This window comes from Lactuca saligna, chromosome 8 (assembly GCF_052625555.1).
Source record: "Lactuca saligna cultivar CGN05327 chromosome 8, ASM5262555v1, whole genome shotgun sequence".
NCBI classification, from domain to species: Eukaryota; Viridiplantae; Streptophyta; class Magnoliopsida; order Asterales; family Asteraceae; genus Lactuca; species Lactuca saligna.
The window spans coordinates 44299989-44305990 of record NC_136424.1 but is presented as its reverse complement, the minus strand read 5'-3'; the positions used below and the strand labels follow the sequence as shown (position 1 = coordinate 44305990).

At 33.3% G+C, this 6002-nt stretch overlaps 1 long non-coding RNA gene across 1 annotated transcript; it reads left to right on the top strand.

Annotated features, from left to right (window-relative positions):
- Nucleotides 1-3725: 3725 nt before the first annotated feature.
- On the top strand, nucleotides 3726-5748 carry LOC145011797 (uncharacterized). The gene is made up of 2 exons (XR_013664262.1): nucleotides 3726-5258; nucleotides 5363-5748. It is a non-coding gene; the product is annotated as an uncharacterized LOC145011797 (long non-coding RNA).
- Nucleotides 5749-6002: the final 254 nt, after the last annotated feature.

Genomic DNA, 6002 nt, shown 5'->3' with positions numbered 1-6002 from the left:
TGTTTCTTATTGTGACAGTACTCTAAAATGTACACATAGGTATGTATTTTATTTTTGTTCAGAGTATTTTTGTCTCAGTGTATTATAGTTGCATATCTTGTATGATTTAGATATGCCAGTTCACTATAAACATTGCTCTGATACCAATCTGTCACACCCTCGAACCAGACAACGAAAACGTCCGGGGGCGGGTGACTTCATCTTGTAATATCATCACAGTATATATAAATGAACCATAGACAAAATCATCACCATACATTCAATAATAAACCATTATGGGTTTACATCATTGTATTTGTTCACAAAATTATATGCCAAAATATTAAACGTATGATGGAAACAAATATTACATCAAAAGTCCACATGTTCTTGATGACCGACCTGGTTAACGACTCCCTGAGAATACAAGTTATTTTGAAAACATCAACATATATAATGTTGGTGAGTTCATAAACGTGTTTGTATGAAAATTTTTGTATCAATTGTAAACACCAAAAAATCCGATATTTTCTGTTGAAAATGGTTTGAGAGTTTTATTTCAAATCTTATATTAAAGCATGTGTGTTCATGTTTTTGAGAGTGTATAAAATGAGAGCTCTAGAAAATCCGATATTTTCTGTATTAAGTAAATGGTAATGTATAATGTATTTCCCAGAAAATCCGATATTTTCTGCTTGTAAAAGTGTTGTGGTCTTAAAACCCTAAGACCGAAAAATGGTGTTTGTATGATTTCGTAACAACATTAAAGTATATGTATTTCGTAAATTTACAGTGTTTGTTAATCTCTATGTGAGTAGTTATCATTATACTTGATGTGACTGATATGTTTGTCATGACGTTCTTCAGGCGTCGCTTGTTTAAGGTAAGATATTTGACACCCTAGACTAACCTAGTCTAGCTGTAGCAAACAGCTCAGGTGTGGGGTGTCAACCCCGTATAGATCTATACACAAACTCTCGCTCTCCCTCCAGGACACTAGGGTTATAACTACAGGACTTAAGGTTGTATACTAGGTAGGTACGGATGAAGGCGTGTCTCACAAGAGCCTTAACTTAATTTACGCGAATTTAAAATAATGTTTGGAGTAGGGATTTGATTACAAAACATTGGAGATGAAAATACCATTTGTTTTTATCAAATTGTAGAGTATTGTTTTTATTAGCTCGATTAACATAAAATGTGTCGTGAGGCTCAATAAGAAAATCAATGGGCCTATAAGCCCCAATAAACATGAAATAAGTATATAAAACCCAATAAACATGTATTTAAGTATAACAGGCCCAATAAACATGTAATGAGTATAACAAGCCCAATAAGCATGTTATGGGTGCAACAAGCCCAATTAGAGTAAAAATATCGTAAAGAGCCCATTTATTATGAAAATGATTGTTTTAGTCTGATTTTTGCTAAAAATGACATAAACGACCCACTTTTCTTAGAAATGACCTTTTTGGCCCAAGTAATCGAAAATTTTAATAAAGGCCTACTTTTGTCAAAACTTAATAATTTGGCCCACTAAAGCCAAAAATTTACAATAAAGGACCATTTTCATTTCAAATGACATTTAAGGCCCAATGAAACCGGAAGTTTCTAAATTAGGCCTATCTTTGATAAAAATGACATTTTCGGCCCATTAAGCCGAGAATTCACATTGTAGGCTCATTTTTTTTTTCATAAAAATGACATTTTAAGTCCATTAAGGCCAAAAATTTACATTTTAAGCCCATGAACCGTGAATTTCCAAATAAGACCCCTTTTATGAAAAATGACCATTTTAGCCCATTAATATCGTGAAGGCCCAAAAGAAGTCCATTTTGTAAAAAATAACACTTTTGACCTCTACAAAACCGTGAATGTCATTAAAACCCATTTTTATCCAAAAATGATTGTTTTGGTCCTCTCAAAACCGTGAGTTATCATAGAAGGCTCACTTTTTGTTTAATTGTCAGTTATGGCCCCTCATTAGCTTTTCTTTAGTATTTCAAGTATCCTTTAACATGTTTTATCTTTTCAACGTCATAATTAGTTACATAAGGTAATCTTGTTTTCCTAAGATCTTCAAGACTTAGAGATATATCGAGTTCGTGAGTATTAAACATAGTTTCATAACATATTAACACAACATATTATTAAAATACACACAATATGCATAAATACTTGATCTAACACAAAACCAACTTGTATTCTCCCCCAAAACATAGTAAAACCCGAAAAAATAGGGGGTATGAAGGTCACCTTGGTGATGGATTCGGTTTTAATGAAGAAATGAAAGAGGGAGAAGGTGTTTTCTGCCTTGGATGGTTCTTTGAGATGAGTTTTCAAATTCTAGGAGGTTCTAAGAGCATGATAACGAAAACAAGGTGTTTATGAGGAATGATCTAGCGTAAAATGGAATAATTCAACTTGAGTTTAGTTTAAGACTTACCAAGTGCATGGAAGGCTTCAAGAGGATTCTTTGAACATACACTCTAATTCATGATTTTTAGTAGGTAAGGATGAGATAAATTTTTAATAGTCTTTGAGAGGAATTATGGAGTGTTTGCAGTTTGAATGGAGAGTGGAGAGGGCCAAGTTTTAGAGATAGAGATAGAGATAGATAGATAGATAGATAGATAGATAGATAGATAGATAGATAGAGAGAGGGAGAGAGATACTAAACCTTGTTATTTGTGGGATAATCACCTTCCAAGAAATATGAGGTTTATCATAGATACATGAAGGTTAAACATTTGTTGTCATGCACATGTTTAATATTCATCCATTCTCTCTTTTTCTTTTTCTTTCTTTCTTCTTCTTTATTTATTTTATTTATTTAGTTATTTTTTTTTAAACCGAGAATAGGAGAGGGAGGAAAAAATATAGATATTGGACTTGGATTTGGTGTGTGGCCGTGACCCCATTAGGCTCAATAGGGTTTTTGGTTTAGAAGCCCAAGATAAATAAATTTTGAGTCCATGAAAGCTATATGCATGAGTTTTCGGCCGAATAGGGCCCATTAGGAGTTTTCAGCCTTTGAAGGCCAAATAAGAGCTCCAATATTAATTTGCGGCCGATAAGGTTCAAAATGTTTACTGCCCAATAAGGCCCATGATGAGTTTTATGGTCCAATATCTTATTGTTTAATAAATGTGGTTCCAACTAGGGCCCAAATGGGGATTCTTAGTCCAAAAGAATCAAGTTGATGGGTTACTGGCCCATTAGGCCCAATAAGAGAATCTTGATCCAATAATAGGTTTGAACAGGGAAGCTAGGGTTTCAAACCTAGAGTTGAGTGTACGTAGAGTATTGAATTAGGTTTAGGGCTTCACGAGTGAGTTTTGATTCAAATTGTTGTTTTTGAACGAACCACTTGTATTGTATCAACATTAAGGTTACAAGATATGCTAGAAGTTACTTACACATGGACAAAATTTTCTAGCCCTAAAATGCTAGTTGTGACATAATCGACATGTTTCCTATTTACTGGTTTTAGAGTTTGTTTAGGATTGTTTGTAAGGCTATTATATGAAGTCATCTACATTTCTTATTTATTCATTCCTCCATCTACATGTCTTATTTATTCATTCCTCCATCTTTTATCTCCTATTTATGTGGAGATCTATCACCAATATAATCTCTCAATAAGAGTATCGTTTTTATAGTGGTTTTTCCTAATTTGGGTTATTTACTCCATATCGTTGTTGTTCTTTATTGCTTTGTTTATCTTTGTGGTTGTTCTATTACGTTTTTTCGCATTAATATTTGATTTATTTTATAACAAGTGCTATCAAAGCTCATTTATTTGTATAACAAGTGGTATCAGAGCGTTCAACGATCAGAATCAAAACTACATATTGTTAGAGTTTCTGGGCCGTTTATTCTTCTGTTAGTGATCAGTTTTTTTGGCCGTTATTCTTCCATTGGTGCTCGAGTTCCTTTTTTGTTACGAGCTTATCAGGATCCTTACCTATTCTTTTCTGAACATTTTTTTGATCATTTAATTTTACAAAAATCTATCAAATATTTTTTTCCTAGATGACATCATCATTTTTTATTCTCTAGACGATTCCTATTTGTTGAAGTGTGGCTGTTTTAAGGTAAAAATTACAACCACTACTTTCTTGAATCAAAAGGGTTTCTTTGCCGATCTTCTTCATTCAACTTTTACAAGAAACTCATCAGAGCATTAAAGGAATCCGTACCTACTTGCTCTTTCTTTTCTTGCACCCTAAGTGTTTATCACTTGATCGTTATCTTTGTGATTGTTGACATGGTTTCCACCAGATTACTGCTGGCCGTTTTTCTATACTAAAAAAAATATTAATGCTTGTCGATCTTCTTCCGATCGTTTTGATATTTTGTTAAAACGTTATACCGCGTTATACATCGACTTTTCTTGAGGTCTTAAATCATCGATTAAATCCCTATATAACGACATTTTGGAAGCTTTAATTCCGACCATGGATTCACTATGTTATTAGGCCGTGTTACAACTAGTTTGATATTTTATTTAACCAATCACAACCACACAATTGATTATTTTCCAAGCGCATATTAGAGACACTAGAGCACTTTTCATGTTTGGATTCGACCACTTTAATCTATCTTCACTGTTTACAAATTGATTCTGTTTTTCCAATCCAGGTATATCAGTTTTCAACTTTTATAAATTGATTTTTCTAGTTTCTATAAACCGATTTTCCTTTAGACTTCTTATAAAGGTTATTTAAATTTTTTTTTTTTTATGGCTAAATTCAAATCGAAATTATGCATTGGATAATGGCACAAGCTAGGTTTTTTCTTTTGGGAAGTAAAGCTGATAGGTTTTATGGCTCAAATTATCGCCCAAGGTAATTATGATGATGCCTGGATTATTTTGGAGGAAAAAGATGTTGGGAATCATTCACAAGTAACGAGACTTCATTGTGGATTGAACTCTTTTGGATTTAACGATTAGTCTCTTTTCTATTGCCAGTTTTAAGAGGTTTTTCGACTTTAGGAGTCTTAGGATCTCGAGATCCTATTACTGGGTGCTACTAACAGACCCGAGTTACTAGATTCTGCTTTGATGAGACCGGGTCGGTTTTCCAGGAAAGTGGTTGTGGGTAAACCAGATGAAGATGGAAGGAGAAAGATTTTTGCTTTATATTTACAAAAGGTGCCAATGGAGGAGGACAAACAAGTCATTTGCGACCTTGTTGCTTCATGTACACTAGGGTTAGTTGGGGTTGATATTGAAAATATAGCTAATGAGGCTGTAGTGCTTGTTGCTCGTAGAGGTTTGTGCTAATTGCTAAACATAACATTCACTTAAGTGTTTAGATATAACAATGTCTTGATTATGTTTGTGTATGTTTTTGGTGGTGATTTTGTGACCAAGAAGGATGTTCTTGAAGCTGTTTAGAGGGCTACAACAAAGATTTGTAACAATGATACTAACGGTGAAGCTAAATCACCGTATTTGTTTGGACAAATGGCATTAGAAAGCATGCATGCTTGGGGATGCTAATTTCCAGCTAATCATCTACAGGAGTTGTTCAAGATGGAGAATTCGATTTTGGTGTTATTAGATTTCATATATATTTAGCTTGTTAGTACATAGATCTTTTAGTATAATTAATTCTATTTTCACAGAGGCTAAATTTTGTTTTTCACATTTTTTGTACCAAGCCAAAACAGAGGCATGCCAAAGGTGCAACAAAAGTATGTTGCCCTAATTGTAAAAGTCTAAAAAAGTCCAAGTTTCACATAATGATAAACTTCCATGTATTGATAATCTTTTGTTCCATCTTTTTATATGTAATTCATTCATGCTTCCAAGTATGACAAAATGATGAACTATCTTTTTATAAGCTTTTGATTGTATAATGTTGAAATGTTTTATAGTTAAATTGACTATTTGTCTGATTTTATGTAAGAATTCTGGAAATTTTAACAAATAGTAGGGACACGATATAAATTGTGTCTAAACACCTATGTGGACGACAAGTCGTCGCTATAGGTGCACTTGTGAGGACGACATT